The sequence below is a fragment of the Macrotis lagotis genome, chromosome X (genome assembly GCF_037893015.1).
Source record: "Macrotis lagotis isolate mMagLag1 chromosome X, bilby.v1.9.chrom.fasta, whole genome shotgun sequence".
Classification (NCBI taxonomy): Eukaryota; Metazoa; Chordata; class Mammalia; order Peramelemorphia; family Peramelidae; genus Macrotis; species Macrotis lagotis.
This window is the reverse complement of record NC_133666.1, coordinates 161989334-162012155: the sequence shown is the minus strand read 5'-3', so window position 1 is coordinate 162012155 and position 22822 is coordinate 161989334.

Here is a 22822-nt window from a genome sequence, read left to right as displayed (position 1 = left end):
TCTGAAAGAGACTTTAGAGAACATCAGTGTAATTCTTTAATTTTAGAAGCGAGGAGTTGGAGACCCATTAAGTTACTCTTTCAAGGTCATATAAAATCATTGATTTAAAGCTGGGAGATACCTTTGAGATCATCTAGTCCAAACACTTTTTTTTAACAGATGAGAAAACAAAGATTCAGAAGAGTTAGTTGATTTGCCCAAAGGCAGAATCCCAGGTTAAACCCTACACTTTTGATTTCTGATCCAGTTCTCCTTAAGTGTATGGTAGCTTACCATTAATGAGGAGAAAAGGTCAATCATAACTGAGGAAGATGATAGTGGGAAAGAACTGGAAGCAGAGAGAAAAATAAATTACTCCCAGGAATTTGGAGTAGGGTATCAACCAACCATTCTCTAATTTGATTGCAGCATCTGCCAATGCAGGTTAATATTATTTATTGGATTTCTTTTTCAAAAATGAAATTCACTTGATATTTAATACTTCATCCATTAAAAATTGATGTATCAAATGCTGGGGAAAGGAGTTCATAGAGTTTGAAAGCTCATATTAGTCTTCAGTGATCAATTATTCATGTCTCTTTCAAATATAATTCTATTATCTTGTTGTAAAAGAGAATTAGAGTCAATGTTAATTGGCATACAGAAATGTCCAGAATCCCCCTCCTCAAACCATGAAAAACCTTAGGGATTGTGATGCTTTTCTAAAAGAAGAAAGGGGGGAGGGAGAGCCTAATGAGAGAAGTGAGACCTAAGAGTGAAATTAGATCAAACCTGAACCTATTGGAAATCATGCTACTGGTGGGTGCAAAATCAAGAGAATATCAAGGGCATAAAGAGAATCACTGTTCCAACACAGCAAGCAAAACTTTATGGTAGAGAAAGTGATACAATAAAAAAGAGCTCACCAGCCTATGAAAAATAGACACACAGTAGCTGGAACAATTTGTCTTACTGAGAACTGAACAAGTGATTCTTCCCTTTCCTATCCTTTTCTTCATTCTCATTCTTGCTTTCTTAGAATGCTTTCTTGCTGTCTTAGGACAGAAAAGACTGTTCTTCCAAATGTTGTTCTCAGATGAGTATTCTGTACACTATTGTTTGAAAAAGAAAACTATTTCAGATAAAGTGGTTTAACTATTTCATAATTCTTTTATTTTCCATAGTATAATTTGAAGAGAAGAGACAAAGAGAGACAAATACAGAGAGAGTTAAGGCAATAGAGAAAAACAGAGATAGAGTTTTATAGTACCTGAAATGTATCCTAGCATGGGGATTAGGAACTGAATAAAAGAGAACATTATTTATTCATATTTTTATACCTTTTTAGAGAAAAAAGGGGAAGATTAGGCTGAATTTCCAGGCAAGTGAGAAAAATAGCTTTTTGGTATGGAAAAGTTTGTGAATGAGCTGGGAGTCAGTATTGCTAATGTGGTCCCTTAGGCACTTCTTTTACATTATATTCTTTCTTTTTATTGGAATTTTATTTTATTTTCCAAATTACATGCAGAGGTAGTTTTTCAACATTCATCCATTTGTAAATTAATGAGTTCCACATTTTTCTACCACCCTCCTTTCCCTCCCCCCTCCCCATGGCAGGTAAAGAGTCTGGTAAAAGTTCTACCTACATGCATATTCCTGTTTAACATATTTACATATTAGTCATGTTGTAAAAGTGGAATTAGAACTAAAGAGGGGAAAAAAACTGTGAGAAAGAGGAAAAACATAAAATAAGTTTTTAAAAAGTGAACATAGTATGCTTTGCTCTGCATTCAGACTTCAAGGCCCTGAATGTGGATGGCATTACCCATAGCAGAATTTTCTGGGTTGTCCTTGATCTCTGAACTGCTGAGAGGAGCTGCATCCGCCATAATTGACCATCTCACAATATTATTGTTAATATATACAATAGTCTCTTGGTTCTATTCACTTCACTCTGTATCAGTTCATAAAAGTCTTTCCATGCTTCTCTAAAGTCTGATCACTCATGATTTCCTATAGACTAAATGTCTCCATAACTTGTTCAGCCATTTCCCTAATTGATGGAAGTACCCTCAATTTCTAATTCTTTGCCATTACAAAAAGAACTGCTTCCCATTGTCTTCTCACAAAGTAAAGGCCATTTTCCTGATTATAGAAACTAAAGAGGTTAACTAGAAAGTTATGTGCAAAGGGAAGATTTGGGAAACTGTGGTACTTTGCACAAGAGGGTGAGAGCCAGAAAGAGGTAGTAACCATCTCTCTCTTACCAATTCAATAAAATCTGTCTCATGCTAACTGCTAGAATTTGAAGTGTTGATTGAGGACTCAAAATATCTAAGCACCAGATTGCAATGATGCTGTGATACAGGTCATCTTCTTGTGACCACATAATCTGGGTTGTGTCAACTAAATTAGTCTCTGAAACTGCTTCTTTTTTGTTATTTCTTATAGCAAAATAGTATTGAATTACATAGATATATCACAGTTTATTCAACCATTACCCAGTTTTCTAAGAGGTACCCAAAGCCACACCTTAGATTTTATGTTTCTTTTCTTTACCCTCTTTCAATTCTCCCTTCAGATTCATGGGCTGGGTTTTGCTTCTAAATATTCCATCCCTTTTATTATACTTACTAGCTGTGTGACTGTGGGCAAGTCACTTAACCCTAATTGCCTCGCATCCAGGGCCATCTCCAGTCATCCTGATCCATATATAATCATTGGATACAGATGGCTCTGGAGGAGAAAGTAAGACTGGTGACATAGCACAGCATTCCCCCTCACTCAAATTCAAATTCATGTGCTTGTCATGGCATTACTTCCCTGATGTCACTGCTTTCTTCAAGAACAAAAGAAACATAATTACTCTTTTCACTAACTTCACTCTCCAGCTCTCTTTCCCCATTTAGCTCCCCAACCTGTTTGAAATAACTATAGAAAATATGTGTGTCTGTTTTTCATATCAGGTTTGTATGGTGCCCACTCCCTTCATCACTTCTTTCATGTTTGTATAGTCTCACATTCTCCAGTTAAGAGAAATGACAAGTTCCATTATTTCTTCTTCCTTTCTTAATATGATAGTTCTTTGCTTACTCTATAATCTCTTCTCTGAAAAACCTCAGAACAGAACCATCCACCCCATCTCATTTTTTATTTCTCTCAATAGTCCTTAAAAGCATTAAATTTCTAAAGATGTATGTATATCTTTGCCCCATTAGAATGTTATCACCATATCATCATAAAGCTTCTTCAGATTACTCATAGATTTACTTTTCCATATTTCTCTGGACTTGTGTTATGTTTCAAAATTTCTTTTTCAGCTCTACATTTTTTTCATCAAAAATGTTTGGAAGACTTCGATTCCATTAAAGATCCATTGTTTTACCCCTTAAGATTATAATTAGTTGCCAAGGAGGTTATTTTGGGTTATGATCTTATCTCTTTTGACTTTAGGAATATTGTATTCCAAGATCTCCTTTTGTTTTCAGTGGAAATTATACAGTGTCTTGTGATCCTAACTGTAGTTCTTTGATTCTAAAAATTGCTTCTTTTATTATATTTGAAGCACTTTTTATATGGGAACTATGAATTTTGAATTTGACATCTCTGGGACTTTTTTCTTGTGGTTTTCCTTTCAGGAGGTGATTGGTCAGTTCTATCTATCTTAGCTACAATAGCTAGGTAGCACAGTGTAGAGCAATGGCCTTGGAGTCAGGAGGACAGCAGCTCAAATCCTGACTCAAACTCTTGACCCTCACTAGCTGTGATCTTGTTCAAATTGTTTAACCCTGATTGCCTCATATACAAGGCCTCCATTCATCTTGATTCATATCTGGCCACTGGACCCAGATGGAGAAAGTGAGACTGGTAACAGCACAGCACCACTCACTGAAATCTAATTCATGTCTTTATCATGGCATAGCCTCCTTGATATCTTCTTCAAAAATGAAGGACAAATATTACTATCTTAGCCATTTGATTCTACTGGGTGTTTTTATTTCCTGAAATATAGTTTTTAAACTTGATATTCATAGAATCCAGTGATTTGTAATTATTTTTTCCTTGATCTATTTTCCAGATCAGTTGATTTTTATATCAAATAATATACATTTTCTTCTGGTTTTAAATCTTTTTTATCTGAATAGTTTCTTTTTTTGACTCATGAAGTCACTGATTTCAGTTTGGTCTATTCTGGGTTTTAGGGAGTCCATTTCTGGGCTGAGTTTATACTTTGTTTTCTAAACTGCTTATTCTCCATCCAATTCTTTCTGTGGGAATATTTATTGGATTTTTATCCCCCGTTTCATGTCTTCTAAGTATTTATGCAATTCTCATAGAAAAAACTGTTTCCCTTTGAGTTTCTTCTTGTAGAAGTTATATAGATTTGGAATGATTTTATACTGGTTGGTGCTTTCTTTGATTTATTCATCTCTCCCATTTTGTTCCAGGGTCAGGTTCTGCCACCTATTGTACTTTGGAGTGAACTGGTTGACCTTGCTTGATTTGACTATGGTCCTTTGAGTTCTTCCACTTTAAATAGAGTTATCTGGATCTTTGAGTTTCAAAGTGACATATCTTCAGGGCTTTTTTTTTTGTTGATTCAGGAAAAACTGTAAAGTACCACAATCATCTTGGACTGAGGCTGTTCCTTTCTGAACATTGCAACATCATATAGTTTGGTTTCTAGGGTTTCCAAGATTCATAACATGGGGCTTTCTGAGTACCCTGGAATTTTCTCAGGGAGTCTCTCTCCTCTTGTGACCTCTGGACACAGAGCTTTGAAAGTTCTCTGTCATGTCTCTGGTCATAAAGGCATTAATTTTGCTAAAGAGGTTTCAATTATGTGACTGTAGGACTGATTTTTTTGTTCAGCAGTTATAGAGTAGAAATCATTTAATAGATTATCTAACTAGATTTCTTAATCATTATTGGTCTTGGAAAAAATTCATGGTATCTGAAATAGGTGTGTGGGATTTAAGCAGTCAGCCTTCTGTTCAGGAAACCATTTTGGCAGGAAGTCCAATAAAGTTTCATCTCTAAAATGCCATTGTTCATTATGGAAAGGCAAAAATTCATCCTCATGAACAAAAATATTATAAGACTAAGAAGTCAATATGAGTCATAGATTCTAGAACTTAGAGCTGAAAGGAAACAGATATATTCGAATACTCTCTTTATAGATGAGCAAACTGAGACCAGAGAAGAGATATGATTTGGCCAAAGTCACTGGGGCATGTAAACTTAATTCATCTGACTCTAAATATAGTTTTTGGTAATACTACATGATTAATATAAATTATTTTATTTTAGTCTAGTCCTGGGATTTTGCTGTTATAGGAAACTACCAGTGAATAAACTTCCTTTACCTGTGTTATTGAGTAATTATCCTATAAATCTCAGACTTAGAATCATCTAGGACACTGACAGTAAAGTGGTTTAAGTAGTGATCACTGGCAAGGAATGAAAAAGAGAAACCCATGTGTTCTTCACATTCCCTGACTGATTCCCTACCCATTAATAGTATGCAACTACAAACTATAGTAGATTTTAAAAATTATCCCTTAAAAATTTCCCTAAGGAATGTATTTTTTAAAAGCAAAATAGCAAACTACCTCTTTGGATATCTTTTCTAATTTCATCATTAGGACCCCCATCTTTACTCCATTCCATTATTTCCAAGTCCTCATTTTCCACTGGATCTTTGACCTAGCCAGAATTGAATATATAAAAAAACAAAGGAAACATAAAAAAAAAAACAAAATGCAAAGTGAATAAGAAAGCAAACCCTGCTATCACTATTTTCCAAGCTAGCACATATCAGATTTCTTGGGGCCAGAAATTGTTAATCTACACTCTATCTAAAACTCTGCCCCCAATTTAACTCTGTATCTTTGATACCATAAGAGAAAGAAATAGATGGTTTTGCTACTACCCATTTAATTCTTTTATCTCAATAGTGTGGACATACTACAGTCACTACATGGGACATGATAAGAAACCTCCATATAGTTCCTGGAAGTGTGAAATTTCTTGCAAAGACTGCAAATGATCAGAAACCTTAACTTCTCCCTCCAAATACTCTTCCTTTCCATTGCTAATGTCCAACCACCTGCATTTCTAAGCATAATGCTCAGCTTCAAGCCTCCAGTCACTTTGCTTTCTCAAATCTGCCTTTGCAAAACTTGACTATCTCCCAGTTATTCTACAGTTATAACCAAAAAACAAAACATTACAACCTGTGACCTATATCACTAGCCTCTATTTGTAAAAATCATAAGGGAGCAACACCATGCTGTAGAACTATTACACAGATTTATAGAAAACATTGTTTACAAATGAAGTAGCTCCACTGAGGCTTCTTATAAGCTGCAGAGCAAATATACCAGAAATCTAAATAAAACTATTATAGTTTTCCCAACTTAGTAAAACCAAGAGACTTGTTTTTTTGGTTTTTGTTTTTGTTTTTTACTGAACATAGTCTCTCTACTCATTTGATATAATTGCTATGCTGGGAATTTTTGCTGTTGTTAAATTTTCATAAAGTCATGTCTTTCCCCATACAATTAGATTGCAGTCTCTTGAAAGGATAAAGATCATGTCTTGTATTTCCTTGTATACCACTTTGAGTCACAGTTTACTCATCTGTAAAATGAAAGAATTGGACTTGATGACTTTTGAGGACTCTACCAGTTATTGATCTATGATCTGAAGTTTTACTAAGATCCAGGTTCAAATTTCACTTCAACACATACTGACTGTAATCCTAGAGATACTTTCTTATCTTAGTGCCCTTGGTGACAGTTTAGAATTGTTAAAGATGTAGCTTGGCAATTTATTCTATAACATATATAATTATATATTAATATATTCTATAACTAGTATTTTTATAGTGATTTAAGGTTTCAAAGAGCTTTACAAATATTATCTCATTATATCATCATTATAACCCTGGGAAGTAGGTACTTTAGTAAATTATTTTTTAAAATGAGGAAACTGATTCATAAAGGCAATAAGTTATTTGTCCAGAGTCACTCAACTAGAAAATCTCTAAGGCTGTATTTGAACTCTGACTCCAGGTCTAGCACTCTATCCATCTGGTTGCCTCTCCTAAAATTCCCTTTAATATAGAAATCACAAATGTGTGTATACAAACATGTATATATTTATGCATGAATTTTATATTGGATAGATGTGCTTTCTATCTATATATACAAACATATACACACATAAACACACACACACATATATATCTTTGTCTTTAAGTGTATATATTGTATATGTATATGCTCATTCACATACACATAGATGTTTGCACGTGTTTGGGGAGAGAGAGAGAGAGAGAGAGAGAGAGAGAATGTGTTAATGTGCATGTCTTGGGGAAAAGAGATAATGCTGATCCTTTGACCTATCTGAATACTATCTATATCCTTCATTTCCAGAAAAAAAATACAAGATCTCCATAAAACCTTCCCTGATCACTAATTTAAACCAACCTTTTTTTTTTTCTGAATCCTTATAGCCATAATTCTCTATACCACTTAGTTGACAATTAATTGTGCTTCTTAAGCTTAATATTTTGCCTTAATTATTTTATGGTTGGTTAACTTTCCCTGCCTATTCAGCTAAATCATTGTTTTTTTAAAAAAAATTATTAACTCTCACTTAGAGTTAGTAAGTCCAGAAAACAAAGAGAAAAGATAAAAGTCACTAAAATATAGAATACGTTTGTTAATGACCTCATCATGGTAGAAAAGGCATGCATGTAATTTTAGCTGAAATGATCCAAAAGATTCCAAATCATTAATTCATTCTGTCCATATTCATTAAATGCCTATTAATTGCATGGCTCTGTGCTGGTTACTGGAGATAGAGCAGACTCAGTGATGAGTCCATCACTCACACACACACACACACACACACACACACACACACACAAACACGCACACACAAGATTAAGAACTACTTTAGTAGAAGAATACAACAATAATACAGATGAGAATAAAACAAGAGGGATGATGGCAAGTTTAGTCCTGGAGTACAAAATGAAACACGGCAGCGACTAATCGAGTTTTGCAAGATAACTTACTGGTCGTAGCAAACATTTTTTTTTCCAACAACTCAAAAGATGACTATGTAACAAGGAAACTTTAGATACAGAGTTGTATTGTGGAGAGTGTTCAAACTCCATTACTTTTTGGTCATGCCCTTTGGGTCAAGAAAAAAAGCAGTTCATAGAATGTGACTCATGCACAGTGACTGCTGTCTTAGCTCCTACTTGGGGATGCTCACTGGAGAATACCTGAAGTCAGGTACTAAACCATTTGTCAGGCACTACCCTTGTCCCACCCACCATGGAAATGCATTTGTGTAAAAATTCATCCAGGCAGAAACCCTTTTTTTCCTTGACTCCAAGCCAGCAAGACAGCTTCTTCTCTTCTCTAAAGTGGATCCAGGTGATCCAGCCCACGAACAATATGGTCCCAGTTCCATGAAGCTAGATCTATGTTGATCTAAGCTTCTTTTTTTCTTTTTTCTTTTTAAGCACTTTAGCCCTTCTTAACCTCTTCTGCTAATCAGCCTGTCTTTAAGAAAACTCACTATCTAGCTGCTTCTCCACAGACCTAACTTTTAAACTTTTGTGCAACCAACAAATTAAAGTCTATGCTTTTCTTACTTCCCTGAGTCAGAGATTGATGAATTTTTCACCCCTAAAATGAATCACAGTTTTGTCTATGCACCTCAGTTTCTCTGGCAACAACTCAATACATGGAAATCAGCAGATGGTCAACATCAAAATCATATTGATTGGATACTCTGCAGTCAAAGATGGAGAACTTTATACAATCAACAAGATGAGGCTGACTGTGCCTCAAAACATGAGCTTCTTATTGCAAAATTCAAATTTAAATCAAAGAAAGTAGGGGGGAACCATCAGAACACATAAACATAGGGGCGGCTAGGTGGTGCAATGGATAAAGCACCGGCCCTGGAGTCAGGAGTAACTGAGTTCAAATCTGGTCTTAGACACTTGATAATTACCTAGCCATGTGGCCTTGGGCAAGCCACCTAACCCCATTTGCCTTGCAAAAACCTAAAAAAAAAGAACACATAAACACGACATAATTACAGTCCATATAATTATGAAATAGAAGTGATGAATAGAACTAAGGTGGGGGATGGCTAGGTGGCGCAGTGGATAGAGCACTGGCCCTGGAGTCAGGGGTACCTGAGTCCAAATCCAGCCTCAAACACTTAATAATTACCTAATTGTGTGTCCTTGGGAAAGCCACTTAACCCCATTGCCTTGCAAAAACCTAAAAAAAAAAATAGTACTTAGGGATTAGTTATGGTAGACAGTGTCTAAAGAAGAACTATGTACAAAACTATGGACAGAAATTTACAAGATTTCATGACAGTAGCAACAAAAAAGCATTCCAAAAAAAGAGAAAGAAAGCAATAAAGCTATCAGATGAGACTTTACAATTGCTAAGGAAAGAAAAAAGCAAATAGGAAAAAAAAAAGGTGAGATAAAGTGCCAACTGAATGCAGAATTTAAGAGAATAGAAAAGAAAGATAAAAAGGTTTTCTTAAATGGGCAGTGAAAAATAGAAAAAATAGAAGGAAGAGATTTTTTTTCAAGAAAACAAGAGTTATCAGAGAATGTTTCATGAAAAAAGTACTTGCTAAAAGACAAAAATATTAGGGACTTAACAGAATCAGCAGAGATTGAGAAAGGGTAACAAAGGAATATAAAAGAATTATATTGGAGAAATCTTAACATCACCAATAACCAAAATAGTGTGATTGCTTATCTAGAACCAGACATCCTAGAGAATGAAGTCAAGTGTGACCTTAGAAAGCATTGATAGTAATAAGACTGATAGAGGTGACAGAATTCCAGATGACCTATTTAAAATTCTAAAATACAATGCTGTTGAAGTGTGGCACTCAATACACCAGCAAATTTGAAAAAAAAAATACTCAAAAGTGTGTAATGAATGAAAACTCAGAGATATGGTTTCTGGATAATTAATAATCAATTTATTATGACCAGTGAATAATCACTATATAGAATCCAATGATTTCTCTCATAGCCTAAATGAACCTTGGAGGCCCCTGAATGCCTCAGTTGCCTTTTTGAAGAGGCAGAAATTAATTCTGATTGATTAACAATCAATGAGAGAATAGATATTATAATGAGAGGTGAGCTTAGTCTAATGAAGGATGTGATTCTGATTCTGTCACTCTTGGACGAAGAGACACATCTCTACCTAGGCTATCCCTGCCTTGAGCAATCAAGACAACAGGATATATTTTCTATCCAGTCTTGCCTGAAAAAAGCACAATGAACTGAAATTCACCTAGATTAGATTCTTTTTACCCTTTAATTAGAAATAAACTTTCCTATTTGGGAGAACATCTCATGGTCATTCCTGGACTTTGAATGAGGAAATAGACAAAAAAAATTGCCCCCCCCCGCCAATATTTGTACTTAGTTATCTTTTCTCTCAAGTGGTCATTGGATTGGAAAAGATTGGTTTATATCTGAATTTAAAGAAGAGAAATGCCAAAGAATGTTCATTTACCAGAGAATTGCCTTCATTTTACATGCAAGCAAGATTTTTCCTTAAGATTCTGAAAGCAAGGGTTAAGTAATATGTGAGTCAAGGAAACAGTCTGGCTTTCAAAGAGGCAGGGGAACTAGAGACCAAATTGCCAATATTCACTGGATTATGGAGAAAGCTAGGGAATTTCCCCCTCCCCCCCAAAAAAATCTATTTCTACTTCATTGGTTACACTAATGGCTTTGTCAGTTTGGATCATGCAAAATGTGGCAAGTCCTCAAACTGATGACTCCTGAAAACCTATATGCAGGACAAGAAGCAATAATTAGAACTAAATATGGAACAACTTATTGGTTTAAAATTTGAAAAATAGTTCAACAGGGCTTATATATATTTATATTTGACTTGTATAAAGTGCATATCATGTCAAATGGATATTTCTATCACAGACTTGATGAATCAAAATAAGGTGGCTGGGAGAAATATATTCTGAAATATGCAAATAATACCACTATGATGGCAGAAAGTGAAGAAGAATTAAGAAGCATCTTTTTTATTCCTTTTTATTTATTTTCTTTTTTCACTTTCTCTTTTTCTAATTAAGAAACTTCTTGATGTGGGTAAAAGATGACTTAAAGTTTAACATCAAACCACAGCAACAAAGGTCTGGATAACTGGACCTGGAAAGGAGAAGAAATGGAAGGAGAGTCAGATTTTATATTATTGAGTTCAATGATTACCCCAGATGGCAATTGCAGTCATGAAATTAAAATATTTTAGCTCCTTTGAAGGAAAGCTATGGCAAATCTGAACAGCATACTCCAAATCAGTAATATCCTCCTACCAACAAAGATCATGTGGTTAAAGCTATGGATTTTTGTTTTCTTTTTTTATTCTTCTTTTCTTTTTGGATTTTTGCAAAGCAATGAGGTTAAGTGACTTGCCCAAGGCCACACAGCTAGGTAATATTAAGTATCTGAGGCTGGATTTGAACACAGGTCCCCCTGACTCCAGGGCCAGTGCCTCCTACCTGTCCCGGGTTTTTGTTTTCCAACAGCAATATATAGTAACATTAAGAGTTGAACTATAAGAAATGTTGAGGGTCTCAGAATTGATGTTTTCAAATTGTGATGCTGGAGAAGACTTTTGAGAATATCTTAGACAATAAGGAGATCAAACCAATCAATACTTAAAGAAATTAATTCAGACACCTCACTGGAAGGTCAAATAATGATGCTAAAACTTAAATAATTTGGTCACACAATGAGAAGTTGGGAACTCATTGGAATAGACCCTGATTCTGGGAAAGATTAAAGACAAAAGGAAAAGGAGACAGCAGAACATGAAAAGGATAATGTCATGGAAGCAGTGAAAATGAGTTGGATAGACTTCAGAAGATACTGAATGAAAGAAGAGCTTAGCATTTGTGGCTTATAAAAAGTCAGATACAACTGAATTACTAAGCAACAATAGCACTAGACCTGAATTTCAGAAAGACAAACTGTTCACCTAGTCATTAGGTATTACTGTCATGAATTTTAGTGCAATTTGTCAGACTTTGAAAGACCTGATAATTCTAACCAATGTAATTCCCAATCAATGTTCCAGAGACTTGATGATGAAGTTTGATACCCACCTCCTGAGAGAGAAGGATTGGAATCAGAATGCAGAAAAAAATACATTTTTAGGACATGGTCAACAGAGAACTTTTTTTTGGCTTTACTATGCATTTGTTAGAAGTGATTTCTTTTTCTTTTTAAAGGACATAGAGACAGAATAGCAAAAAAGGAAAAATAAAAAGAACACTGCATTGTGTTTTTTTTATTGAAAGAAGAGAATAGAAGGTAATCCAGAAAGAAGCCCAGACAAGGCTACAGTTGAATTTATTATATAATTATTATATGTAATTATTATACAATTTGAATAGAAAGCAAGTTATCTATAGAGAATAGAGAATAAAAGAATGCAAGGTGGCCATCTGGAAGAGAAGAACCTCTTTGAAGAGGATATAGGAACTTTCCTGACTGGTCATCAGGAACTCTTCAGACTTAATGAAGCAAGCTCCCCATTTGTGGGGAGAACCTGTCCCAGGTTTACTGAGCACACCTTTGGAGATGATATTATTCTGTAAGGAGTTATTATCATTATGTATTGTTATACTGCTACCATTTGTTGTGTCAGAACAGAATATGCAATAAAACATGTACAATGACCTTTTTCTACTATGGAAATGCCTATTATATGTATAAGTCCAGAATATAGAAAGCTGGATGGTAGATAGATAGATTAGATAGATAGATAGATAGATAGATAGATAGATAGATAGATAGATAGATAGATAGATAGTTTTATACTTATGACATGTGTATTAACAATGAAGAAACTTAGCACCAAAGAAATTAAATTGCCCAAAATTACCCATTTAGCTAGTGACAGAAGTAGTATTTGACTCAGATCTTCTAATTCCAAATCCAGACTCCTTTCCACTGCATTTATTCCTCTCTTTGATAGACTAGTTCAAGGAAGTGGGTTTTTAACCTGGAGAAGAGTGGATTTGGTAGGTACATGCTAATTGTCAGACAGGCAGCAATTATCATTTACTAAGAATCTGCTATGTACCAAACACTATGCTAAATATTGTCATCAATATGTGAAAGTTTTTCTTATGGAAAAAAAGATTAGCATTGTTCTTCATTTCATAGGAATAGAAGATGCTAGCTGGTAGATTTCCACTTGACACATGGAAAAATGACAAGAATTACATCTACTCAAAAGCATTGTTGGTTGTCTTAGGAAGAAATTAATTATCCATCACAGGTGATTCTTCAGGAAGAAGTCGAATTATCACTTGTTGGGCATATTATAAAAGAGATTCCTGCTTAGGTATAGGTTGGTCTAGAGAAGTGATGTCAAACTTAAAAATAAATGAGTGTCACCAAACCATACAAAAAAGTATATCTGTTGGCAATTTATTGCCTTAGTAAACCATGGTTTTTTAAAATTATTTATTTTAAATTTTACAATTTTTCCCCTGATCTCGCTTCCCTCCTGCCCCCCAACCCCACAGAAGGCAGTATACATTGGTCTAAGTTGAATGTGATGAGGGAGAAATCATATCCTCAAGGAAGAAAAATAAAGTATAAGAGATAGCAAAATTACATAATAAGATAACATGTTTTTTTAAATTAATGTTAACAGTCTTTGGTCTTTGTTCAAACTCCACGTTTCTTTCTCTGGATACAGATGGTAATCTCCATCATAGATATCCCAAAATTGCGCCTGATTTAAACCATGTTTTTATATTCATTTTTTACTGAGATAATAACTCATTAAAATAATATAGGAGACATTTTAATCTGGTTCAGACAACACCTGAGAGTGTTGTGGTCTGCATGTGACCTGTGGATCTACTCTGATCTAGAAGACACATAGAATCAAGGGACTGAGAACTGAAAGAAACTTTAGAGGAGTTCTAGTCCAGCAGGCTCATTTTATAGTAGAGGAAACTGAGGCTCTGGGAAGGGCAACAATTTGTCTAAATTCATGCAAATCTCAAGTCTTCAATATTGGGTCAGAACACTCTTTCTCTCTCACTCTCACTCTCACTCCCCTCCTCCCTCTTCTTCCTCCTCCTCCTCTTCCTCTTCTTCTTCTTCTTCTACTTCTCCTCCCTCCCCCTCTCCCTCTCCCTCTCCCTCTCCCTGTCCTTCTCTCTCCTATTCTGTATTGCCTCTCCTCTCCAACCTTAAGTTATCATTAGTTGATTTCAGCCAACAAATGTCATTTTTACTAACCTAAAATTGAATTCTTCCCTCTCTCCAATAGAGCCACTGTTCCTGCTTACCAGCTGACAAACAAGTTCTTCTCTGTGGGTGTCCAGAAAAGATCTGAAAAGGGATATACAAACAGTGGGAAAATGACTCAGAGAGGGTCCATATGGTTGGTGACTTTCTTTAGTTCTATTTATGTTCTAAGCCTCCTCTTCTCTGGAGTAATGAGATAAATGTGAACTACACACATTTCTCAGATTTTGCTACCAAAAAAATAATACCCTATTGACTTCATATTTCCTTTCCCTGGGTTACCCAAACAAGTTATCCCTTCATCCCACTGTGCTGAGATGATTAAATTAACAAAAGAAATAAAGTAGATATTAGACAAAAAATATACTTGAAGGAACCTAAGGAAGTTTCAGTGTCCATATTTCCAGACATTTCTTGAATAAGACTTTAGTCACAACTTTAGAAATACAAAGAAGCTTCCAATAAATAAAAAGATTGTTTTCTGATGAAATTCAGGATACCTATTTCTAAATGGAATTTATCAATTCATTTTTTAATATTTCAATGAACTTAATTCATTATCATGTTTCAATCCTCTCCCCAGTATATCACAATATAACAAATAAGAAAAAATATTCTTTAGAAACAAAGGCTTTAGTCATATTTATTTTCTACATCATGACACTGTTTATCATATTATCCTTCATCTGTGACATCTACAATCATATATTCTCTTTTTTCTTGCATTATTCTCATTGTGTGAATTAATTCACTCAGACCTATTCTCTGCTGAGATCTTTACTAGAAAAATCTCAGAGCTCTCTGTTGGGACAGGAGGGACAATAGAAAATTCAGGTCTTTGGTAAGTGATTTTGGATTTACCAGTGTTCAAAAAACAACTATAAGAGCTCTCTAAAAATCCCTTGGCAAAAAACTCTTCTCTCTCTCTCTCTCTCTCTCTCTCTCTCTCTCTCTCTCTCTCTCTCTCTCTCTCTCTCTTTCTCTCTCCCCCACTGTCATTCTCTCTCTCTCTCTCCCACCCCCTCACTCCCTCTCCCTCTGTTTCCTCTGTTTCACACACACACACACACACACACACACAAAAACACACACACACACACAAACACACACAATGACAATAAGAATGGTTCCAAAGTATATTTATTGGATATAAATGAATTTTTTTTTGTCTTTAGGTTCAGAAATTTGCTTCATACAGATGCCATTTATCACAGTCTTCAATATACCCTATTAAATGGAATAAGACTCATGTTTCTGATTTCTCCAAAATTTCATAAGAAAAAATAATAACATTTACTCAACAAGAGATTCTCCTTTTGCCTTCAGTAAAGTTTCCTTCTCTGACTCATATTTATTCTGGTGTAGAGGAGATCAAGATTAAAATAACTATGTTCTATACATATACAACTTATCACATACTAGGTGCTCTTCATCTTTTTGGTGTCATGATCCCTTTTGCTAGTCTTATGAATGCTATAAACCCCTTCTCAAAATAGTGTTTTTAAACAAATAAAATAAAATACTCTAAGCAAGAACTACATATATTGAATAGACACAAAAATATACTTAAAAAATCTCATGGATTTCAGGTTATGAACTCCTATTTATGAGACTTATGAAGATGGTCAGAGTGAGAATTGTGATGAGAATTACACTCCTGAAAATATATATGTAAATTGAACTTTTTTCAATCATAACATTTAAACAAGCAAAGAAATTTCTCTCTATAAAGTAATCCCCATGGAAAATTCCATTTTAATGTATATAATCATTACAATTATCTGTATTATATACCTGGACATTTATACATTGAGCTTTCCTAGACTTAGAATACAGAACTTCTTTCCCTCACATTTCCCATTAACATGATTTACTAACATTCAGGATTATTAATCTAATTGTTTGCTTTCACCACAACAGTAATACCACCGTTATCTTCTACCCTTTAGGAATGTGGTATTTCATGCAATTAATTTTCTGTATAAATGAAATTTAACTTTACAAGTAACAAAAGCTTTTTGTGAACCTTTTTTGAAGGCATACATTAAATGCTGTATGCACTCTTTTGAAAAATGCTATACCTTCCATGTGGGTCATGGCACTGACCAAGATTCTTTCATGGAGAAGACTCCAATACAGGCAAGATAACATGGGCTAGACTGCAGCACTAATCATTGCAGTAGTGAAGGACTATGACTAGAATTAACAGTTGAAATGTTCAAAGGAATTGAGTTAGAAATCACAAAGAGGACAAGTTTCAGAGGGAAGAAGAATATCTTTAGGTTAAAAATCAAGTGACTAGGATGTCAAATTTCCCACTATGTGAATAATAGGACCAAGTGTTGTAATAGTCAAGAACAATCACCAAGCCTAGAGGGAAAGATCCTCATTGGAGAAAGAAGGGGGTCCAAAAGGGTGAACAATAAGCTGCTCTAAGTTCCTTGGGATACATGAATAAATGAAATCAGAAGTGGAAATAATGTTCAAGATAGTGTTCTGAACCTAAGGAAGTCAGTATGGAGTCAGACAGAACTCTCCACAAAATAGGTGGTCAAATGGTAGTTTGTTGTCTACAATGACTTTGTCTGCAAGGCAGGATCATGTTAACTGTTTGGGAATTATAAAAATCAGGAAGTAGAAATTGTCTCAAGTTAATGATAAGTTTATTGATTGTCACATGCAACTGCCAGAATGAATGTGTGCAGGTAACTCTCAAAAGAGACAACAAAATTTTATCTTCATTGCACCAATATTTATATCTTTGATCTAACAACTCTGGCTTTTCTCTTTACCAAAAATTGTTCCATAATATTGTTGGCATAATATTGATGCAATCTCTTTTTCTTTATTCTGAAGACATTCTATTTCTGAGACCATCCAGAGGTCTCCTTTATAAACAATTCTACAAGTTTTCAGCAACTCTAATTGCCTCGTTTTTTTCTGATTTGCAACCTTGTGGGTCAGCACAATTTATTTTTTCTTATCAGAGAATTAAGTTGTAGTCATAACCCCAAATTTAACCCTTTGCTATGTTTCCCAGAAGTATAGGATTAAAAGGGAAAATAGTCAGATTTATGGGTTTAAGACCACATAAGGCATCAAACAACCAAGGGTCCAAATTTCAGCTAATTCATCATATTTTTAATGTGATTTACTTACTGTGGTTATTTTTTTAGTGTTCATTGGAATCCTATTGTCTGAGATTAATCTCCCTTTTTTTGAACTTCTGCAAAAACTTCAGTTGTGGATAGATCTTTGTTGTTTCTAGAGTTTTTGAGTTCCTACAGTGGTGAAAACTAACCTTTAAGTGAATAAAACTAAGCTTGTTGAACCTGGGACATCATTATTAAAATAGGTAATTAAATTGTGATGACATAGACAGGATGGAACTTATTTGTTCTGAATGTGTACTTCAGTAATTACTCTGAAATTTAGCAAAGTATATTGGATACAATATGTACTTAGTAAATGTTTTTTAAGTTGTGATATAAATATTTTTCTACATAATTAATAAAATATAAATCAGAGTTGGAAAGTACCTGAGAAATTAACTACTCTTACTCTTTGACCAATGCATGAGTTCCTTTCATGATCTCTCCAATAAAACCATCTCCTCCTAACCAACTCAATTTTGAAAGTTGTAAGTTTCCACTTTTTAATAAATACAAATCTGCTTTCTCTTAACTTCTTCCAATTGACTCAGTTACCCTGCTTGGAATAATATAAACTAAATCAATCACTCTTTCAAATGATAACCTTTGAAGAAAAAAAAAGGAAGAAAACTCAGAGGCAATCTAGATCTGTCTCCTTATTTTACAGATGATAAAAATGAAGCTCAGAAAGATGCAGTGACTTGTCTATGATAGTAAATAATAGAATTATAATTGAATTTGTAATAATATATCAATAGAATCTGAAATGTTGTATATTGTTCAATTAAATCTATTTATTAGTTATTGTCCAACTCTCCATAAACCAGTTTGGGGTTTTCTTGGTAAAGATACTGAAGTAGTTTGCCATTTCCTTCTCCAACATTTTAAAGATGAAGAAACTGAGGCAAACAAGTTGAAGTGATTTTCCCAGTTAGTAAATGTATGAGGTCAGATTTGAACTTAAGAAAATGAGGCTTCCTAACTTTAGGCCTGATAGTCTGCACTGCCCAGCTCCTTATAAATCTATTTATTCTGGAACTATTTAGACTACAGAGAAGAATTAGTGGTCAATATTTTATGTCTTCAAATGATGCTCAAAAACATGATTTTAAGTATCCTGAAGAAGCCAGTTGCCTTCTTCTGAATGCAGTCTATTTTGTTTTAGCATTAAAGATCTGAATACTCTCTTCCCAAGTGGTAACAATACAATTCAAAGAGGCTTCTACTTGACTAGGTTGTTACCCCAGTCCTTTCTCAAGACAATACATCATTGAAAGTAGTATCATTAACAGTCAGAGGAACCAATGGGATTTTGTTATCCTTTATCAATCTTTTTTTGTTGTAATAAACTCATACTGATAAAGGGCCAACCAGGCAGCACAATTTTAGAATGTGCTAGAGAAGTCATACTCAGAAATCTATAAATAATTCCTCATCAGGAAAAAAAAGAGATGTGATATTTCTGAAAAATGAGAAATTGGTGCACTACCTTCTCTAAGACTTCCATAACGTTTTACTTTTAAAATAATTCCAAGCATAAATAAGAAAAATTCCATCTTCAATATAATGAAAGAAGTATACTCTTTTGAAGTATGCCTCAGAGCTATATCATCTTTTTTCTTTTTGACATTTATTTTGAAAGCATTTCACCTTCTGAGTAACACTCTAGTCTCTGATCAATGTCATGACCAGTCCTGACTTCAGAAGACTGAAGATGAAGTATCTTGGCAGAGAAATGATGAAGTATAGGTATAGAATGAGACATAGATTTTAATGTTACCAATGTACATCGGTGCTTTTTTTGGACAACACTTGTTTGTTGCAAGTGAAAGATTTTATTTGGTGATAAAAAGAAGTTAGAGATGTCAAGAAAAGGAAAGAAAAATTATCAGTAAAACTTTTAAAAATATAAAAAAGAAACCAAAAACTGATTCAGAAGATTACACAATTTTCCCATTTTGATGAAATTGTGCCAAAATTAATGTAAACTTTTCAAAAATAAATTATTCATAATAGAATTTCATAGTTTCATATATAGTCATCTTTTTATTCTCTGTATGCTAGAATATTTGCATTTGTTCATGCTTAGAAAGTTCACAAAATGTAAGTTTCATTTCAAAATATGTGGCTTAAATAATTTAACCAAAAGCTTTGAATAATTCCAAATCTACTAATATTAACTTATCTGTCTCATAATCTAGACATTCAGCTTGACATTCAACTTCAAATAAATAATTTGACCAAGGAAACCCATAAAGTAAAGCAGTGTAACTCATAACTGTCTTTGATTGTTGGTGAAACAATATTGTACTGATCCATCAACATTTTTCTATTCTTGAACTTTTTTAGTCAATTGCAAACTTCTATTGCTTTATATTAACTATGTTTTTAATTTCCTGTTATTTGCCTTCTAACTAGATGATATTTCCAATCTATTTCATAGGATGAATTCTTTAAGATATTCATTAATATTTTACTTGTATACTCCTGAATTTCAAACTGCAGGTCCATACCCTCTTATGCTGTTATACAATCCAAATTATTCACTCCATGAACTTCCACTAATATTTATTTATTTATTTACTTACTTATTCTATTAATATTTATCAGATGCTTTCTACAAATATTATTTTTTCATACACTCTGCCTATTGCCACTAACATTTATGTAGCACCTTGTATTTTATAAATGCCACAAAATCATCCTCATCTTTTCTTATGATAGAATTGATTTCTCCAAGGCTAAGGCAGCAACATGCAAGTTCCAAAAGTATCTGCTGACTGGAAAGGATTTAGATATACTTTCAGTGATGGACAGCATCTTTCTAAATGTACAACCTAGCTAAATGTGAAAAAGTTCATCACCATCATATGCATTTATATATTTCTTTAAAATGTATGAATCAGTTCACAAATGTTCACAGTTTATCCTCACAAAAACTCTGAGATAAATACTATTATTGTCCCAATTTTACAGATGAGGGAGTTGAAGCAGTTAGTAGATGTGAATTACCTAACTAGCAAATATTTCAGGATGGATTTGAACTCCTGATTCCAAGTCCAATGCTCTATTAATCTAGTTGTGTCATAATCTGGAGACCTACAATTTGACATAAAATTGAAAAAAATCATTTGGCCAAGTCAACCCATAAAGTAAGGCAATGTAAAAAATGGCTACTAGTCCTGAATGAATTTTTGCTTCTATACTGAAAGTTATTTGGTAGAGAATGGTACAGATTGGTTATTTACTGATTACTATATATGTTCTTTGGTCCAAAACATCTAAAATGTTTCTAATTCTGGAGATATGGGGATAGTGAGGAAAAAAGTATAGTATTAGCTGCAGTTATTTTTCTATTCACATATGCTGAAGCAAAGAATGATTCAATTACTTGACTTTATTAATAGCTGCAATTCTGTCTTAGTACTTTGCTATTTGATATATGGCTCTGGACTGATCCTTTGGTAGACAATACACTTGGTGAAGATTGAATCTGAATACTGGTATACATATTGAACTCAATAGCAGTATATGTCAAGAGTTTCAGTCTATCAGCTTTAAATCTGTGATCCTGTGATTCTGAGACATTGCTATCAGTCAATATTATGAATTCCTACCTCCTCTCCATTCCATTTCATTGTTTTATATGGACCCCTTCTGACTTCACACCTATTGGTCTAACTGGCCATATTATCCTACCTAATCCCCTGCTTTTAATACTTTCAAAAGTTTACTGCTTTTGATCTGGTTTTAGCTAATTCTAAGCACGTGTTAAACTCCACCTTGACCAACCAAAATTAAGAGTGTTATGTATTTTCCTTATGTTCACTAGCAGAGTAACCTTTGTGCCCTAGTGATATATCACCAAATCATCCCTTGTCCCATTAATATTGTTTTCCCTGTACTTCTAATTAGGAAAAAAAAATGAAAACTCTTCTTTCTGTTAAACTGAGACAGACTAAAGTTAAAGATATAATGGAATGAGGTAATTAGGAGGAAAAATAACAGAAAAACCAAAATACCATAGGTTTACATATTTGTTAAACCTGTTCTGACCCTATCAACTCAGATGGAACCATCTCTTCTTAACCATTTGCAATACTTTTCCTATCTCCCATGAATATATTAGAAGAAATGAGCACCATAGATACTGCCACTGGGGAAATGGGCACTTTGAAGTACTATTGGCTTAAAATATCCCTTTCTAATACTACTCTATACCTCATAAATATGTCACATATTCAGGCAAAATAGGAAAGGGGAAACTTCAAAATTTAGTTCCATCCAAAAGAATACCTTTAAGTATGACGCCTATACCCATCAATTGTGGAATGGCTGAACAAGTTATGGCACATGGATACTATGGAATATTATTGTTCTATAAGAAACCATAAATGGTCAGACTCTAGAGAAGTATGGAATGACTTAGGGGATCTGATGTTGAGTTAAGGGAGCAGAACCAAGAGAACAATGTACACATTAACAACAATATTGTGAGATGATCAACCTTGATGGAAGCAGTTCCTTTCAGCAGTTCAGAGAGCTAGGACACCTGTATTTGACTAGCTATGAACAATGTTATCCCTATCCAGAAGGAAAAAAAGCCCCAAAAAACCCTTCAGAATCTGATGAACACTTTATAAAAATTACCTCTTATGTATCTCTTTCTCTTAATGCTAATTCCTCATACCAAAAATTACTAATCTGTAAACATGTTTATCAAAAATATGTATGTGCAATGCTAACATGACTGTTCACTGCTGCAGGGAGGGGATTGGGAAGGGAGGGTGGAAGGAAATTTTATAACTTAAAAATATACATATACATATGAATGTTGAAAGACATAACATGTATTTGGAAAAATAAAATATCAGTTACGGAAAGAATGAAAACTTAAGATTAGAAGATATACAAAATTTAGATAAACTTCAGTTCTTTCCATTCATAGAATGAGAAGAGAAAGTCAAATTTTGCACTTCTGGCATCTCCTCTTATAGTTAGATTCCTAAACACCTGAATAAGGTCATGTTATGGAAAGCAGGCATCCTAGATTCTATTCTTCAGTTGATCATATGATTATAAATTTGGAGCCAGAAGAGATTTTAGCTAAACTTCTCTTCTCTAGCATGTCCCTTCACTTTTGCTTATTTTGGTCTCTCATGCCTCAGAATCACATCAAAACCAGCTTTTCTGCTCCCAAATCTCATTTACACTTGCAAGTTCTATATACCCCTTATCACCTCAATGTATCAGACATGCATATGATATCTCCCATTTTTAGCAATAAGACAATATGAAAATGTCTCTGCTACCTTTATATTTG